Source organism: Cetorhinus maximus, chromosome 3 (genome assembly GCF_964194155.1).
Source record: "Cetorhinus maximus chromosome 3, sCetMax3.hap1.1, whole genome shotgun sequence".
Classification (NCBI taxonomy): Eukaryota; Metazoa; Chordata; class Chondrichthyes; order Lamniformes; family Cetorhinidae; genus Cetorhinus; species Cetorhinus maximus.
This window is the reverse complement of record NC_135881.1, coordinates 169,388,910-169,409,176: the sequence shown is the minus strand read 5'-3', so window position 1 is coordinate 169,409,176 and position 20,267 is coordinate 169,388,910. Positions and strand designations below refer to the sequence as shown.

Genomic DNA, 20,267 nt, shown 5'->3' with positions numbered 1-20,267 from the left:
AATTTAACAACTCATCTGAAAGTCAGCACCTCAGACAGTGCAGCACTCCTTCAGTATTGCTCTGGAATGTCAGTCTTGATCTTTTTTGTGCTCAGGCCCTGGAATGGAAAAAAAAAGAGGGGAAAAGAAGAGGCAGGTTTCTGCTCTCCACAACATCTAGGTTGACTTTTTTGTATTTGCAGCATTTTCTGCTTTCATTTCAGAGTTCTGAAAAACAAGTATGATTTGAGACTTCCTGGAGTTTGCCTGATCACCTACGGGGGAAGAGTGCGAGGAAGTTTTAGTGGCGGGCTCAACATCTCCGTTCTTCCGCTCCAAGGAGGTGGAAAAGAGAGAGGGAGGCTTGATAAGTGGCAATCAGATCAGAAAAAAATTAACTGGCCACAAATGAGCCTGAGAAACATTTCTTGTCCTCAGTGCAGAACACAATACACAAACACGATAGAACAAACCATTGTCAGCTTCTAAAGATAAAAAAAACACATTTATGACAGAAAAGTTACTGTTCATTGTCAGGTAGAAGTACTACAGTATTTGGTTTTGGACACCATTGCCAAATTTAAATTTGACAAAATGTATTTAAAAAAGGTGAGATTAAACCAGCACACTTTATTTGACACTATTGATTGCATCACATGTTGCCCCCAAATGTTATTATATATTGTACATACACACAAACAGAATTACGTGGTATTTACAGCATAGAAACAGGCTATTCGGTTCAGTGTTTAGGCTCCACATGAGCCTCCTACCATATTTTATTCATTCCTATCAGCATATCCTTCTATTCTTTTCTCTCTCAGGAGGCAAGGCTCCTTTGGACAGCACCTTCCAACCCCATGAACTTTACCATCCAGAAAGACAAGGGCAACAGACGCATAGGAACACCACCACCTGCAAGTTCCCCTCCAAGTGACTCACCATCCTGATTTGGAAATATATCACTTCTCCTTCACTGTCACCAGGTCAAAATCCTGGAACTCTCTTCCGAACAGCACTGCGGATGTACCTACACCATATGGACTGCAGTGGTTCAACAAGGCGGCTCATCACCATCTTCTCAAGGGCAATTAGAGATGGGCAATAAATCCTGGCCTTGCCAGTGACATCACATCCTAAGAACGAATATAAAAAAATCTAGCTCCCTTTAAATACATCTATGCTAATTGCCTCAATCATCCCATGTGGTAACAAGTTCCACACATGCCTCGCATACTTGTGTACACACAGTATTTCTATCTCGCTCTTCGCAGCTCACAGAAATCACGCAACCAATCTAGATTTGGTAGTCATTACAGGAATCAAATTAGGACACACCTTCATTCTCCTTTAGCTGCTGATTCATGTGCTTTGAAAACAGTGGTGCCATCCTTCTCTACAATAATAACCAAAAGAGCAAGAAATTTAACTCCCATAGGAAAATTATAGGTAGAAAACACCCACTAAATCCCTTTGCAAATATTTTCACCTTTCAAGGTAAGATGAAAGATCGTAAACATTTGCAGGGATTTTCTCATATAAGCTATAGCTTTCTGAATCTGTAAGACAAATTCTCTCTTCTTCCAGCCCCAACACCCCAATCCCACTTAGTGGGAACCAGCATTGAAGCATCACCACAATGTGTTAATATCAGAGAGAGTGCAATTCTGCACTGAAAAACTTGATAAAATGAGAGGTTGTTTCTCCATTGACTTTTTAAAAAAAATGGTCAGTAAACATGAAATTTCCATAACATGGGATTCAATACAACACGAGCACAGTAGTTTAGCCACTTAGGACAGACCTACAATAACGCTGCCAAATCACTTGTTAAATGATCTTTAACTGGTATAAACAGCATATTTTCCACCAATGCAGCTACAACTCACAAAAATGCTCTAAATGAGTCAAATGGGAGATGAGATAAAGCAACAACACTTTGCAGGCTCTTGTAGATAAACAGGATAGCATTCTATTTGCTCTAAGGCAAGAGGCCGTACAGCAAGCAAACTTTGTCTTTGGCAGCCTTCCGTCTCGAGAAACAATAGTTTGCGCCTTCATGCTCAACTCTGTCCTAAGCATCAGCTGATGTGACTAAGGAGCCCTGCTCTGGCATAGCAGTCTCTGCCACATTTGCTGCAGAGGAAGACAATGAGCTGAGAAGGTGCAGGATTTGCTGGCCTCTATTTCCGTGGGCTCTTTTCTCAGCCAGCTGAGCTTTCCGTTTCTTCTCGCCTCTTCCAGTGGCTCTCCAGAATAGTGTCATGAAACTATCATATTTTTCATAATATTATTGTGGGGTATTGAGAAGTAGGCTTATGTTTGTGTTTGTGTGTGTGTGTGTGTGTGTGTGTGTGTGTGTGTGGATGGTTCCGTCTCATTAAATTAGAGACGGATAGACTGCAAGGTTGAAATTACCGAAAGTGTTAGGGGTAAAAAGGGCATTTGAAATGCTAATGAGTGAACTAGGAGATAGGGGGTGAATGAAATTTGCATTTTATTGATAAGTGGAGAGGTGTTTGGTTTTCAAAGAGACATGGTAGGATGCTTAAAACCAAAAAGAAAAATAAGTTAGGTTACTACGTTGATTTTTCCCAAAAGTGCTGGCCATAATGATAACATAAAAGATTTTTATATGATGGGAAAAGTAAATTCCAAAGACATGAGGGAAGGATGGGATTTACAGGTTAAAGAGGAAGAAATATATTTAAAGGAGGATTGGAAGGCTATTGGGGGGTGGGGGGCGGGGCAGTGGCCGAGTAATATCTGAAAGATATACCATGTGAAACAGACTTGTGGAAAAGCCTTTAGTCACTTTGCAGTAGTCTGCTATTCCAGTAACCAAAGTTGCGTTAAAAGTCTTTGGAATTCCACTGTTGAGTGGGTTTGTGGTAACCTTGCTGGATTGTCACTATAAATTTAAAATCTAATTTGGACTGTTGCCTTAAAGCGGGTGTAGTTGGGTGTCTGGTTAATTAGGAATTTTGGGAATTGTTATAACATTAAGTAACCGGGTAATTGTAATCTTGTGTGTGCATTTTAATTCTTTTCTTCTGTTAATGAATGTTTTAATTTAACGTTTAAAATCTCTAAAGGTGTTAGTGGACTCACTACTTCTGAATTCAATACACAAACCTTCTCGTGATAAATACAAACTGCAAAACTGTTGTGATAACGCAGCCAAGTTTCCCTTGTTGATTTGATCAGCCTGGCAGATAGCACTTGCTGCATCATAACAATAGTCAGCCTCTATAGCTCACAGCTGTTGACAACTGACTCCGAATTGCCTGCGTCAATTTGCCAACTTCATATCTCATGTCTTGTGTCCTTGTAGTGGAGGTATGGACATCCAGCAAGTTGTGACCCAGTGGCCAGCTCACCATATGAAAGGTCTTTGGGTATATGGCCATCATCCATCCAATGAATGTGACCAAGCCATCGCGGATATCATTGGCTAAGTAATGAGTGTATGCTGGTGGAATTGCAATACTCCAGGACCTCTGAGTTGGTGAACTTGTCCTGCCGCGAGAGATTCCAAGGATACGTCTGAGATAGCAAAGGTGGAAACTGTTCAGCCTCTTCTTCTGGCATATGTTTGTCTAGGTTACACCACCGTAGAAAAGTGCACCGAGGACACAGGCTTGGTGCACTCAGTTTGGCGTTCTCAATCAGGCTGCTGTTGGTCCACACTCTCTTACTCAGCTTGGACATAACAGCTGCAGCTTTTATAATGCGCGTGTGTTGATTTCAATATCAAGTGACAGATTGCTGGTAATTGTGGAGCCTAAATATGTGAAGCCATCAACAACCTCCAGCAACACCTTGTGAAGGATGATTAATATCAGTATGGCAACATCGTGGACCATGACATTCGGCTTCCTGATGCTGATGATCAAACCTAAGTCTTTACAGGCATGAGTGAGTATGTCCATTTGCCACTGAAGGTCTTTCTCAGTGCATTCAGCCAAGACAGTCTGACAAGAGAAACACTGAAATACTTTTCCCACAATGCTCAGCTGGGAGATACCTCAATAGTTGTTGCAATCACTGCACTTATTTTTGTTCTTATACAGGATCACAAACTTTGCAACACACGTGTCCTGGGGCTCTGCCCCCTCTCCCTCCAGCAGAGACTGAGACATTTGTGCTGATGCTACAAGGGTGCCAGTTCCAGTTTCCTGTGCTTGATGAGTTCAGGCGTTATAGCATCACCTAAACTCTGCCAATGGCATGCGAGTCAATGGCTTTGCTAAGCCCCTCCACTGTGGGTTTGATATCCAGCTCTTCCAACACAAGCAGAGCTTTCTCAGTGTTCTCTCTAGAGTACAACTCAAGTTAGAATTCCACTATCTCTCCAACTGCTTATTGCAATATTCTCTCCAAAAGCTACTCTGCTTCTCTCAACTCCTTTAAGAGGCTCATTAAAACCTAATGTTTTCACTAAGCTTGTGGTCACCTGTCTGGATACCTCTTTAGGTAGCTCAGTGCCAAATTTTGTCTGGTAACACTCCCGTGAAGGGCTTTGGGATGTTTTCTACTTTAAAGGCACTTAATGAAAGCAGCGACGTCCACATCCCATGAATGAATAAAAAATGCTGATGTTATAAAGGATACAGCAAGTGTGGGAAGACTTCAGCATAGTCGACCCACCAAAAACCAAGACATCTTAGCAAGTTTGAAGACAACCATCTCGTTGCAAGTATATCAGAAGGCAGTCCCAACATCAATGTGGATCCTAACAGGCCATGAGAACTGGGCATGTTGTCAACCATTACAATCTATAGCAGCTGAAAAGGCCACTTATCATGCCAATCACTTCCATTCGTGGCTCAGGGGAAGACACACCAAGTTTAACTTGGAGGGCAGCACACACAAAGTAAAAAAAAAATCACAAGCAACTTGCTGAACTTTGCATCAAAAGTAGTAACATGAGGGAGTAATTTCTTATGATTCACAAATAATGCATCAATTCAGCAATGGCTCAAATGTGAAAAGTTATTCTACATTAATGCCCAATTTATGCAATAATTCAAACACATTGAGGAATTTCAACTCATGGAAGTGTTTTGAAGAGTTGGTTTTGCTTGAAATTTTATTACAAAGGTTAGAATTGTTTTGGTAACAACGTAAATTCAGTCCGACCTTCAGACCCTCATACTTGTACTTAAATGCAATGCAGCATTGAAAAAACAAGATAAAAATTAAGATCTACCTGGATAGTATGGTACTTTGCCATTAGTGCTTAATTGGGATTAAGTTTAAGTCTTCAAAACTATGGGGATGTTCACTGATTATTGCACAGTGTTCAGTTCCATTCGGAACTCCTCAGATACTGAAGCAGTCCATGGCTATTTGCAGCAAGACCTAGACAACATTCAGGCTTGGGCTGATAAGTGGCAAGTAACATTTGCACTAGGTAAGTGCCTGGTGATGACCATCTCCAATGAGAGAGAATCTAACCATCTCCCCATGACACTGAAGGCATTACCATCACTGAAACCCCTGTCAACATTCTGAGGGTCACCAGCATCCAGAAACTTAACTGGACAGGTTACATAAATACTGTGGCTACAAGAGAAGGTCAGAGGCTGGGAAATCTGTGGCAAGTAACTCGCCTTCTGACTCCCCAAAACTTATCCACCATCTACAAGGCACAAGTCAGGAGTATGATGGAACACTCTTCACTTGCCTGCATGAGTGCAGCTCCAACAACACTCAAGAAGCACAACACCATCCATGACAAGGCAGTCCACTTGACTGCTACCCCATCCACCACCTTGAGCATCCACTCTCTCCACCACCAACCCACAGTGGCTGCATGTGTACTATCAACAAGATGCACGGTAGAAGCTCACCAGGACTCCTTTGACAGCAACTTCCACACCCATAACTTCTACCGCCCATATGGACAAGGGCAACAGGCACATGGGAACACCATCACCTGCAAGTTCCCCTCCAAGTCATGCACCACCTGACTTGGAACTATGTTACTGTTCCTTAATCGTCGCTGGGTCAAAAGCCTGGAACTCCTAACAACACTGATTGCATCAACAGCACATGCTCCACAGTGGTTCATGAAAGCAGATCGCTGCCGCTTCTCCAGGACAACAGGGCCAGTGCCACCCACATTCCCATGAATGAATTAAATAAAGATACTTAATAAAATGCCCAAAAATTGATGCTGGCGTGCAGAACTAACAATAGCTGAAGATAGCGAAGCTGTAATTATACTGCATTCTGTCAGCTCGTTCCCTAAAACACGCAAGGGATCGGTAAAACAGGTCATATACTGAAGCAATGTATGCGATTTAGGTTTCTAAAAATAAAAAAAACCAACACAGTTCGTCCTGTCATTCAAAGGATGCTGAAAATAAGCAATTTGTATAATATAAACATTTTATTATATGCTCATTATACATCTACTAATTCTTCCAGAAATACATAGTGTAAATGGACAGAACATGATACTGAAAAATAAGCAATAAAATGTAGCAATAAAAACAGGGCATAAAATATGATTGAGCTAAGGGATCTCTGGCCTGAAAAACAAATTACACCTCACAGAATATTACACCACTGAAAACAAGCAGCAGTAATCATTTATTACAACTTTCAAGTAGTGCAAATAAACTAGTAGACACATTACATTCAAAGCTCCATTAGCAATAAAAGAATAGCTTACCAAGGATATCCCAAAGAATTTTATATTCAATGAATCACTTTTGAAGTGCAGGAAACCTGGCAACCAATCTCCACGCAGCCAGGTCTCACAAACAGAAATGAGGCAATGACCAGATAATTTGTTATAATTATGTTGGCTGAAGGATAAATATTGGCCAGAACTCCTCTGTTCTTCTTCAAAACAGTGCAATGGGATCTTTTACATCCACCCAAGAGAGCAGACAGGACCAAAGTTCCCTCTAAGTTTTATGGCTGTGCAGCAATCCGAAAGTTCCCACGCAGGCTGTGCACAAGTCAGCCCCTTTAAATTGTCCACAGGCACAGCCACACAAAACATTTCAAAGAGCCTACGCCCAAAAGAAAAATTAAAGGGTACATTGGACAGGACCTTGATTTAACATCTCATCCAAAAGACAGCACCTCCGACAGTGCTGTGCTACCTCAGTACTGCACTGGAGCATCAGCCTAGATTCTCTGGAATGGGACTTGAACCCACAATCTTCTGGCTCAGGCAAGACACGACTAACAGACTTAAGTACTTGGATCACTACCGTATTTGGACTCAACCATCAACATTCACATTGGTCCTTTGGCTGACTATCTCATGCTTCCCAGCAAGTACTGAAAGAATGATGTGACATGATATAATTACCCTGAGGAGTCAATCTGCACCAGCAATGTCACATAGGCTAAGTCAGGCAATAGAAACTTGTCAAGCAAATGTTCCCTTGAAGCTCAATGTATAATAATAACCAAAAATGGCAATTAATTGGTCAATGTGACTCTTTTCTCCATTAATCAAGCAAAGTGCTATGGATTGGACTGCACTGCCACCTGTGACAGCTCAAAGCACTCCTAAGTCAAAGACAGAAGAGGACACAAGATGAAAAGAGCTTAATCTACTTGGGATCCTCACTGTTTTTCCCCATATTAGGAATGGCTTTAGAAGCACACATTGAGCAGCTCTGTGCTGTGGGGCCACAACTACTTCATACAGGACAATAACAACTTATATTTATATAGCACCTTTAGCACAGTAAAACGTCCCAAGGTACTTCACAGGAACATAGTCTGACAAAAATTGGCAGAGCCACAAAAGGAGATACTAGGGCTGGCAACCAAATTCTTAACCAAAGAGGTTTCAAGGACACTCTCAAAGAAAGGAAGGAGAGGTAGAGAGGTTTAGGGAGGATTCCAGATCTTAGTCGGCTGAAGACACACTCGTCAATGATGGGATGAAGGAAGCGAGGAATGCACAAGAGGCAAGAAGTTGGGAGACACCCGAGAGTTATAGGGCAAGAGAAGATACAGAGAAAGTAAAGGATGGGACATGGAGTGATTGAATAAGAGATAAGAATTTCAAAACGGAGGTGTTGATGGACCAGGAGTCAATACAGGTGAGTGAGCAGAGGAGTTGCAAATAAATTGGTGCAAATTAAGATAATGACAGCAGAGTTTCAAATGAGCTTAGATTTACCGAGTTGGAAGAGGCAGTGGTTATGGCAAAGGTTGAAACCCACTGGACTGGAAAGATTGGAATTTGGGCTTAAATATTTCTTTGAGTCAGGCATAGTCGGCATACAAAAGGAAGCCAAAGTGTTTTTGGATTATGTCACACAAAGGACAGCACATAGCTTTAAAACTGGAAAGATCCTCGAGTGATTCCAGACGTATCAGTGCAAGAGCAGGAAGAGACTCAGACAGATGCTTGCCAAATCAATGTAGGCTGAGCCACTGTACCATCTATTCTGTGGAAAGGGAATTTTTATTTTAAGAGGCTTACTCTTTAAAAAAAAAAGGAACAATTACTTTGGAGTCCTGTTCTCATTTCCGCAACACCTTTTGAATTGTTTTAAATAAAGAAACATTCGAGCCCGGATTCCAATCTTTCCAGTCCAGAGGGTTTGGCCTTTAATTTAACAGCTCCAATCAGTAGTCAACATGGTAGCACAAATATATTTAACATATACTAGCTGATTTCTTGCAGCATTCCACACAGGGAATCAAAAAACTTGTAGAACTCAAGAGAGACCAATGTTTGTAGATGCAGATTATTTCTGATCATGTGGGAGATGTAAAGTACCATCACTGGGGAGGAGGGGGTGGATATAAATACAATCTGACAACTATACAAACACAGTTTCTATTATAAATGTGTACGGGGGAATTTAATATCAACATTTTTCTGTTGTAAACTGGGACACCAAGCTTTGCATACGAAAATTTCAGGGGTGGAAGGTTTTCATAATATACAAGCCACAATGGTTTCAATATTTGAATTTTGTATTGTAAAGACTGGGAAATCATTAATGGCTAATGCCATACCACCTGACTTATGCCAAATGAGGTGGTTACGAGGTGACACAGTATTGCATTCTTCATGTCAATTATCTGAAAGTTTTAAAAGTGGAAATGTTTCTGCCTGCCTTCTACTTAACCCAACGTGACCAAGCTCACACACCTCTGAACTGTATAGCGAATGCCAATGGCACCACACGTCAGTTCTGTTGACATTTCACACGAAACCATAAAGTTTTGCAAAAACATATGATCACCCAGATCTGCCGATACAGACGTCAAGAGAATTAATTTTCTGACGCAGACAACAATGAAGAATTCAACTATTTTCCAAATCTAGTGTTTTTTTTCACAAATCGGGCAAATGAGCTACATCTTCAAATAGGTTGTTTCCAAGTGTCCTCCAGAACCAAGTTTTAACCTCCACACATCATCTACAGGGTTTTATGATAGCTTCTACATTTCTAAATTTGGTCTAACATCCTTTCCTCTATTACGGAACTGGCTGGATTCTCACTAGGAGCAATGTTACACAATTACCACTTTGACAGCAACGAGTCTAATAGTTTCAATTACTGGATGATGACATCTCTCTATTTACAAGGATCCAAAGTGCTGCTTTTAGAGCCACCTTTCATAAGGTTCGTTGCATAGTGCAAAACTACACTAATCTCATCAAGTAGAACACATCTCTTCTGGAAACAAAATGGATCAATCTCAAAATCTGATTTCTTCAAGCTTCCAGAAGACAAAGACCAACAAAGTTCTTAGTTGGCTTGCTTACTTAACTCTTACAAGAGATGACACAGCACATTGAGCTTGATGGCCTCCTTCTGTGCTGTTTGACTCTATGACTTTTATTGGGGTTTGTGTTTTAAGAGTGCTGCCAGCATTTCACCAAGTGACCGTCTGTTCTCTAATCCCAAATAGTGAGCTTCAGCAGTCTAGTCACCATGGAGGTATGAAAGCATAGTTCAGTTTTCCTCATTCAACATACACATCGTAGCCAAAGCCACTGATCTTCTCTCACTAGCCCATAACATTGGGATCAATGAATGCACCTCACTGCTAAACTCCATTACAGAATGAACTGTCAACTCTGCACAGAGCAAACTGTGGAGTTTCCTGGTCTTTAAGACTTCACACCATCAGGCAAGGCTTTCTTCAACCAAGCTCTGTTCATTGACTTTGCACCAATATTCTGTGAAAAATAACTGTACATACAAAAACACAAAATCAGTTGTTCCACACACCAGGGGTTTGAAATTCTATTGAGTGATCGAGGGAAGTGAGAGAGGGTGTCTTAGGAAAGTGACAGCATATTTTCAGCTCACCTTGGCTGGTCCAGACAATATCCATCACACTATCTGACCAATCTGAATATTATTCACTCATTGAAAGATGTCCCAAACTTTCATTTCAATGATTTCTATAAATCAATTCCTCTCTGTTCTAGGACCCTGGCACACCTCGAAGCAGTGCTCCAAAATTGCTGTATTTATTCTGTTCAATATGTTGCCTACTTGACAAGGTTAACAAACACAGCATAGGTTAGCAATTGAATGAGAAGCCCTCATGCTCTGCATTAAAAAAAATCTAGACATGCCTGGAAAGGCAATCGTTTATTGGCCATCCCTAGTTGTGTACAACTAAGTAGCTTTCTAAGCTACTTCAGAGGGTGGTTGACAGTCAGCCACTGTTGACCAGACTAGCATTCCTTCCCAAAAGGACACCAGTAAACGAGTTAGCTTTTCACAGCAACTTTGTTTTCCAAGGTCAGAATTTTATGGTCCTCCACTGGCCAGTCTGCAGCTGCCGGAACCCGAAAAATTCCATGCGACCTTCCCATCGTCCTCAATTGCCACTCCAGACCTGTCTGCAATTTTACATGGGGTGGGTGAAGCCTAGGGCAGCCCACCTGTGCCCCAGTTCAGGCCCTTAAGTAGTCAATTTTGAGGCTGGCAGGACAAGTTCAGGGGTTGGGGTGGGGGGAGGACGGGGAAGCCCAGCAGATCACCTTGGTCGGGCCTTAGATGGGAAAGAGGCACCTCTCTCAAGGCCCCCTTTCAACATCGGGTGGCTCCCCCATCCCCACCCCACCCCCCCCCCCCAAAACCCCAAGCAGGTGCTACCTCAATCTGGCTTCTCCAGCAAGGCCCCAACCCTCTCAGGACTCACCTCACCTCCCACCCCACCCTGCACTTATCGAGTCCTGACTCCGGGACTTAGAGTTTGGGGACTGCTTGTAGCCCCGCTGGTAGCCCCAGTCCTGACCACTGCTACAACTGGACTACAGAGCTGTCAGCCAATCAGGTTAGCCAGCAACTCTGAGGTGGGGCTCCAGCCCAGGTGAGGGGCCAAAGTTCTATCCCCAACCAATTAACACTTCTCAGAGCTACTGGCTCAGTTAACCAATGAATAACAAAGAAGCAGCTTTTGCAAAGGCAGCATAGCTATATTCCTCCAAAGTGCCATCATACTAAAACAGACAAACCATGTCAAGATGTATTTTAAATGGTGTACTGGAATGTGCACATCCAGGAGAATAGGTGTAGGAAGCCAGCTGAAATTGCAGTACTTGCTGCAGCTTCTTTTTCTGCCTCGGATATCAAGCCTTACATTGCTTGATTACACTCAGCAGTAGGCTAAAATACTCAACTGCAGGCCTAGGAAACAAAAGAATACACATACACATTTGCAAAATGTGTTTTGTCAGATGAAGAATAAACAAAGTTGTACAAGAAGCAGTAGGGTTTGAACTCATTCCTCCTGCAAATAACTACAGGTCTCACAGCAGTTATAAAGAAGTGATTTTATTGATGAGAATCAGAGAGACAATATCAAACTAAAAAAAAATACAAACAGCAAGCAAACGTTCCACTACCCCGCAGCTTTCCTCATAATTCTGCTTTAGTACAATCTCTGGTACAGGTTCATAAGTCAGAGACAGCATTAGTACTAGTGCAGAATTCCAACTTTAGTTTAGAACATTAACAGCATCACCTGGGGAGGTAGGCTATGTTGGGGTGCCAATCAAGAGGCTGCTTTCTCCTGGATGGTGTCGAGCTTCTGAGTGTTTTTGGAGCTGCACTCATTAAGGCAATTGGAGAGTATTCCATCACACTTTTGACTTGTGCCTTGAAGATGGTGGATAGGCTTTGGGGAGTTAGGCAGTGAGTCACTTAGTGCAGAATTCTCAGTCTCTGACCTGCTCTCGTGGCCACAGTATTTATGTGGCTAGTTCAGTTAAATTTGTGGTCAACAGTAATCCTCTAGGGTGCTGATGGTGAGTGAAGTGGCTGGGTTTCAGTGATAGAAATGCCATTGAACGTCATGGGGAGGTGGTTAGATTCCCTCTTGTTGGAAATAGGGTCACTGCCTGGCCCTGAAATGGCAAGTAGCATTCACACCACACATCAATCTAAGCCTAAATGTTGTTCAGGTCCTGCTGCATGTGGGTACAGACTGCTTCATTATACGAGGAGTTACAAATGAAACCGAACACTGGGCAATCATCAGCGAACATCCCCACTCTTGACCTCATAATGGAGGGAAGGTCATTGATAAAGCAACCAAAGATGTTTGGGCCTGGGATACTGTCCTGAGGGACTTTTGCTGCGATATCCTGGGGCTGAGATGAATAACCTCCAAAAACCACAATCATCTTCCTTTGTGCTGGGTATGAATTCATTCAGTAGACAGTTTTTCCCCCGGTAACCATTGACTTCAATTTTAGCAGGGCCCCTTGATGTCACACTCGGTCAAATCCAGCCTTGAAAACAGGCAGTCATGTCTCTGAATTCAGCTCTTTTGTCCATGTTTCACCCAAGGCTGCAATGAGGTCTGGAACAGAGTGGCCCTGACAGAACCCAAACTGAACATTGGTGAGCAAACTATTAGTTAGTAAGTTCTGCTTAATAGCACTGTTGATGACACCTTCCATCACTCTAATAATGATTGAAAGTAAAATGATGGGGTGGTAACTGGCTGGATTAGACTTATCCTGCTTTTTGTAGACAGGACATACCTGGGCGATTTCCACAATGTCAGGTAGATGCTAGTGTTTTAACTGTACTAGAACAGTTAGGGTAGGTTTGACTGTTTCTGGGGCACAATTCTTACGCAAAGAAAGGCATTTGTTCAATACATTAAAAGGCATCATCTTTAACAAATTGCAGTGTGTTTGTGGAACATTCAGAGCAGCGACGCAATTTGTAGTGAAGCAAGCAAGCATCATGAAAATATTACCAGCAGAAATGGTGCAATCCATCAAAAACTGACTTCAATGGAATGAAAAACCAGGAGAGATTTAAAAAAGACTAATTCACAATCATCCATTTTGCATGATCGCACAAAGTTAAGATCTTTCCCCAGTAACTCCTCAAAGAGGAACAGTGCATCACTAAAGATTTCCAATGTCTGTAACGCCAAACTGTTTTATATGTGTATTTGTAGCATTCTCTCCTTAAGCAACTATGCCAATTCTACACTCACACTAGAGTGAGGGAGAAATTGCAAAATGATAGCCTATATGAGCCACTCCACTGATCTCTTTCCTTACCCGTCCTATTCCCATGGCAATTGGCCTGGTACTGCATCAGATGCTGAACGTGACTCTACACAACTTCAGACCCCAATGTCCCATCAGACCCAAACTTAGCACTGGGCTGCACAAACTACTTAAAAAGCAACTCAGTTACTTGACTGTACAATTTTCACCTCCATTAATGAATAGCATTTCTTGCATTACAAATCCAGAAAACAAAAATATCAAATGTTATCAGCTGCCATTTTAGAAGGAAATTTAGTGGAAACATTTAATTGTTTATGCAGCCAGTCAGATAAATTGACTATGCACATTTCTCCTGAATAGCAATATTATCTAAAATATAACGTACACATAAAATATATTTGTATGATTGCCACAACGTTTATAGAAAAGATAATAAACTAATGTATTCAAAATTAAAACAAAGACCTTAGTTTGATGCTGCTGGGGTTAAAATATTGCCTTCTCAAAGGCAATTAGGGATGGGCAATAAATGCTGACTTAGCCAACGATGCCCACATCCCATGTATGAATTTTAAAAAATTCTAATCATACATTACTTAAAACAGGTTAATGTCAAGCAAATCAGCACTCCTGACAATCCACCAGGGCCATTAATTTAGATGTGAAGAGGATGAGCAGCCTGCAGCCATGTGTTCTGCCAACTGCATACAGTGGTACAGCTAGAAAGCAGTAAGCTCACAACCACATCTGTCACTCCAAGTGACCCAAAAAAGCAGAGAAGGATACTACAGTAGATTAAAATGAAATGTTAAGGCGTGCATTATCCAGCTTCTTATATACATTTTATTTACCATGGCTGTTTAGATATGCATATACTACCCTTCACCCCAACATTGAGGATCGTGAAGGGAAAATTCAGGCATCTGCAGTCCAAAGTTAGTCTGATCTGTACATACATACAGGCCACAAACACTTCCTTGTGCAGCCCCAAATGGGGAGCCTGATCATAACAATTCATCTTTCTCCATCATATCACCATTCACTTTTTTTACAAAACCACATTCTAATCAGTTCCTTTAGAAAAAAAGAGAAATTGGCTAGGTTAAAGTTAGGGTTAGGTTAGGGTTGTTTAAACTGAATCCCACTGGTCACGTGTGGCCCTAAAGTCCTGGAAGTCCAGGCAATTTGGTCCTCAGATAACACTTTTCAGATCTTAATAAAGTGCTTAAAACTCAAGTAGACGTATCTCTCTACCAAGAATGGGAAAGGCCAGCAAGAGATGCAGCATGGTTAAAATTTAGTCTTCCCTACCCACTATTCAGTGGCGATACCGATCTTTAAAGTCCAAAGCATGCTGCACAGGGCGCCAGTGGAACATAGTGAAAATACAAGTGAATAGATTGTCCTTAACAAAGGTTCATCCAAAATTTCACAAGGAAAGGAATACAACAGAAGCAATGTACTTTCCAGAGACATTTATTAACTTTAGTGCAAAACTATTAGGAATTTCATTTTCTAATGGTGGCATGTTAAATCTCTATCCATCCCATTTCCCCTCTCTACCTGCCACCTCTCACTCACCCTAAAAATGGTGAATTTATTGCAGTGAACCCTGCCATGCCTACAACTTTATAAGGAATGTCAAGGTCATGGGAAAGGTACAGGGGAGATTTATAAGGAGAGACTATAGTATAATAACCGATGAATGGTCATCGAGCTAAAACATTCACCCTGTTTCTCTCTCCACAGATGGTGCCAGACCTGCTGAGCATTTCCATCATTTTCTGCTTTTACTTCAGATTCCCAGCATCTGCAGTATTTTGCTTTTGGACTAGAGAATAGTACCACTTCATCAGAACACTGAAGTTTAAAAGATAATCTAATAGAGGTGTTCAAAATTGAGTACTGGCAATAAGTTAAATAGGGGAAAACTATTTCCATTGGTCAGTGAGTCTTCAAATAGAGACCATAAATTTATTATCACCAACATAATGAAATAGGAGGTTAGAATAATTTATTTATGCACTCACTTACAGAGAGGGTTGTTAGAACATTGAATGTCTTGTCAGAAACAATGGAGGAAGAAAATTCATAATATGGTGTTTCAAAGGGAAGTAAACACATATTTCAAAAATAAATATGTAAAAGGGTATGGGACAAGGGCAGAGGAATGGGGCTAGTTAGATAGCTCTTTCAGATAGTGTCACAGACACCATGAGGCAAATGACCTCCTTTTACACTGAAAATTTCTATGTTGCATTCCAGAAAGCATAAATTAACCAAATAATGGCCTTTAACATAAATTTTAAACGAGATAACTGAATAGAAGATTTAAAAAAAAACTTTGCACCGGTTAAAACTCAGGACGAATATGAGTGTGCCACACCCTACATGAAACAATGAAGAGGCCAGCCTACAATTCAAAGGGAGCAAATGTAACCTTGGTATACCATCAGGATGTCACTGGGCAGAAGAGGTGATGACATAAGAAAAATATATCCATACATTTGTCTGGGTAAATTTCTTTGAAAGATCTTTCCAATTAGTTCCATCCACTTGCTCTTCCCCCATTGTCCTGTATATTTTTCTCATCAAGTATAAATCCAATTCCCTTTAGAAAGTTATTATTGAATCTGTTTCCACAACTCTCCCCACCCTTAAAGCACTGCATCCCAGATTATAACTCACTACATTAAAAAAATCTTAAAGATTCAATGACAAGTTAAAATCTTCAAATATAACAATCCACTGCATTTTTCTCCCTATATCAGTTCTTCAATGCAACTTATTTTTACTCTTGTCTGCAGTTTTCTCAAACACCACAAGTGAGTTTTCAGCTCCTGACAACAATTCATTCACTGTCAGACTCTATTTTCATCTTAGTCCAGAATCTGGAGCTTTGTTTGCCTACCTACAAGACACTGTAACAAATTATCAAGGTGAACTTCCTTTGGCTGTCCTGTAAATTAACCCTGGAAATTAGGAAAATAATCTTGTTTGCATAGAATATGCACACTGAAAAATATTGATCAGGTGCATTGTGTATCATGTCCCTGAAAAGGTAGCATTAATGCAAATGGCTCAAAGATCTGGAGTGCAACTACTAAACTATCCAACAAACTGCAAATTAAGATATTACAGGCCAACTCAAAGCGTAAACTTAAAATTCCTACTAGTTCCAACATATGTACACCCGAATTCAAAAAAAAATTGAAATTGTCGAACTGCAGAAGGAATTTGGCAAATGTGTGCCTCTTCATGCTACAGAAAGGCTTGTTCCTTGCAATATCCTGAAAACTGGAATAAACATGTGGTACGATTTTTCACAAAGACAATAATGCATTCACTATTCCTTAGAATATTTAAAATCATGGGGAAAATTATTAGGAAACCGAGTGGAAACACTGCATCAGCAATAAGTTAGATGAAAACCGACCAGCTTGTCACTTTCAGGCTAATTAGCCTCCTGAAACATGCAATGGCCCACTTAAGCTTCCCAAGAGACTACTCCCCCTAAGTGTAAACTGTCATAAAGAAATACATCGAGATAGTCATCCCTGAGACTCTTAAAAGCTTGCGAGCAGCAGAGACCGCCTCTTACAAGCCCCCAACTCAGGGACTGAGATTCAAAAGGTCGTTCCTTCCTACTCCATCACACCACCTTAACAGCATTCTTGTGTTTCTGCATAGTTTAATAGCTTGGTTGGAGGGGGGAGGAGATGAGGGAATAATATTGAAAGTAATGATTACAGTAGATGCCAGATTTGCAACAACGACTTTGCATTTTCTCCTCAAGGTTCCCAGCATCAGTTCACTGTGGACAAGGCCTATAGACACAGGGACGCTACCTGCTTAGAATCATCTTGTGCATGCATTATTTATTGCATTATAATTACAAGAGAGCCGAAATTTGATTAAAAATTGTAGGAAGCATGTGACAGCTACATCACAAAATGCCATGTTGTAAGAAACTGTTATTTTAAGCCGTTGCATATTACAAATCTTTCAATATTTTACAATTGCGGTATCAACGCCCACAAGTCGCCTCCTCGTTATCCTTATTTTGGGAAAGGGTTGAGACAAACCTCAATAAATGCAGAAGGCTGAATGGGAAGGGAGAAACGAACACTGCATCAACAAGCAAGCTCTTGACACACGATCAGAACGCGCACATCAAATCCCCCTTTATCTTTTTTCTTTTAAAAAAGGCAGCATTACCGATCACTTTTCTCAACAAAAAAATAAGTTAATGCCCCCAATTGGCGCAAAAAAAAATTAATTACCTGCTGTGTTTTGTCCGCGGTGCTGATACGAAAGGAGGTTGGGAGGGGGGGTGGGGGGGGACGAGTGCCACTCTTCTTTCCTTCAGGTTGTGCGCTCGCAGTCACCCAGCTCGCGCTCCGCGGGCTCTGCCTGGCTGATTGACAGCCCGGAGCACGCGCGCGTCCGCTGCCGCTGTATTCCAAATAAAGGCACGCGCTCCAATGACCGCCCCCTTTGCTCAGCGCGCTCCCTGCAGCACCAGGCTGGCCGCGAGGCCCCCAGCCCCCCGCCCAGCCCAGCCCAGCCCCGCCCCCCGCCGCCGCGTGCGCGCACCTTCTAAATAAGGACAAGGCAGCGAGCAAAGATGCTGCTCCACTGTGGAGCACTTGATCACATTCCAAGGCATTGCAGGCCGTATACTTATGCAAAAAATTGAATTTCTCTTTATTTTTCTTTTTGCACAGCTGCAAATAGACCTTTAAATGCAGAACGCAGAAGGCGTTGTAATGGATATTAGAGAACCGTTTACCCACTAAATTGAGCTCAGCGAGCTGTAAACTCCTCGTGAGTCATCCCTGTACCATGGCGACAATTTTGGCTCCAAATGAAATTTTGATTTGTTCCAGGAGCCCAAAGATTGCTAAACCAATTCCCCATCAGTAAAACATGATCCCTTACACTTAGGCCTCCTGTAGCATTGCACATACAGGGTTTAATCATATTTATAGTTTTAAAATAATCTATTGAAATATACCACTGATACAATTAATTGCCCAATACTCCTCTTAATGACTTTTAAAACAATGCTGTATTTTTGATTATATATTATAATTATGCTTACATGTTTAACATATTTACTTTGGAGGCCTTCAGTGCCAGGCAGTGGATAACCTAAGTGCCAATTAAGGCAGGATCCAATACTAAAAGAATGAACTGTCAAATTCAGTGGACCTAGTCTTGCCAAGTACATGACCGTGAAGTCTGCAACTCGGAAGAGTTGATCTCTTAAGATATAAATTGCACGTCGACTTTCAAATTCTAGATTTCCAAATGTTTGCTGCATGTATCCTGTCCCACTCACTGATTGTCCTCGCTGATTAATAATCGCCAACAACGATCCTAGCCATCCACCCCCTTCTCCCTTTGACTTTAAAGACACTTTACCAGAGAGAGAGGAGAAAAAAAGAAGTGAAATAGACATGAAGGCATGATGGAAAAATTTGGAGAGGTGACCAAAATCATGCACAAAGGTAGGTTTGGAAGTCTTTGAAAAAAGGATAGAAAAATGCTGGAGTGGAATGGTTGAAAGTCTGAGCTCCTAAAATAGGGTGAAAGGGAGCTGAGGGCAATGCCACCAAAGGTGGAGGAAAAGGAAAGGGGGAATTAAAAAAACAGGTTGGAATCGTATGACCAAAAGTTAAAGGGAAGGATGTAACCCTGGAGGAGCTTGCAAACAAGATTTGGGAAAGGTCATGGGGGGTTTGAAGGCAATGACAAGGATTTTAAAATCACTGCATTAGGGGACAGGCATCAATGTAGATACAATACTGAAATGAGTTTCCTGACTGGATTAATATCTTAGGCTAATTGGGAAGCTCAGTGGTTCCATTCCAGTGGGGGTGAGGTGTGATACTGCAGGAGCTCTGTGTTCCCCTCAAAACCATATTTAGATCCTTGTTCATGCTTTTCTACCCGAACAGTGTGGTAAGCACAGAGCAAGATTATACCCTTACGAAATGAGTCGTCTCAATCACTACTTCATCACTAGATACTGCATTTCATTTACACTTAAGATGAAAGATCTTTCATCTGTCATTCCCCTGACAGCTGCTTTAAGCAAACAAAGTTCCATCAGTCTTAGGTCAGCTACTTAGGCTGCCCATTATCTTTACAGGCTAATGAAATCATGGCAAGCAGTAATGTAGACTTGATCAAAAACAGAATTACCTGGAAAAACTCAGCAGGTCTGGCAGCATCGGTGGAGAAGAAAAGAGTCGACATTTCGGGTCTACACGACCCTTCAACAGAACTGAAGTATAGTTAGGAGAGGGGTGAAATATAAGCTGGTTTAAGGTGGGGGGCGGGGGGAGAGAGAAGTTGAGGGTGGGGTGGTTGTAGGGACAAGCAAGCAGTGATAGGAGCAGATAATCAAAAGATGTCACAGACAAAAGGATCAAAGAGGTGTTGAAGGTGGTGATATTATCTAAGAAAATGTGCTAATTAAGAATGGATGGCAGGACACTCAAGGTACAGCTCTAGTGGGGGTGGGGTGGAAAGATTGACAAGGTATTAGTTGTAGATTTAAAAATAATGGAAATAGGTGGGAAAAAAAAAATCTATATAAATTATTGAAAAAAACAAAAGGGAGGGGGAGGAAACGGGGTGGGGATGGGGGCAGGGGGAGTTTAAGATCTAAAGTTGTTGAATTCAATATTCAGCCCGGAAGGCTGTAAAGTGCCTAGTCGGAAGATGAGGTGCTGTTCCTCCAGTTCCTCTGACATGTCCTCCTTCTTCCTTAACCGAGGTTTTCCAC

The 20,267-nt window shown here is 41.6% G+C and overlaps 1 protein-coding gene across 2 annotated transcripts in view; it reads right to left on the bottom strand.

Moving 5' to 3' along the window:
• Positions 1–18,330, bottom strand: part of cap2 (cyclase associated actin cytoskeleton regulatory protein 2) — a 245,818-nt gene extending 227,488 nt beyond the window's left edge. The window contains exon 1 of one of the 2 annotated variants that reach the window (XM_078539281.1): positions 18,268–18,330. The gene's annotated coding sequence lies outside the window, so the exon portion shown is untranslated. Of the gene's footprint in view, positions 1–17,754; positions 17,874–18,267 lie in introns of those variants that run through there. The other variant, XM_078539280.1, reaches the window with a different exon arrangement.
• Between the last annotated feature and the right edge of the window lie 1,937 nt (positions 18,331–20,267).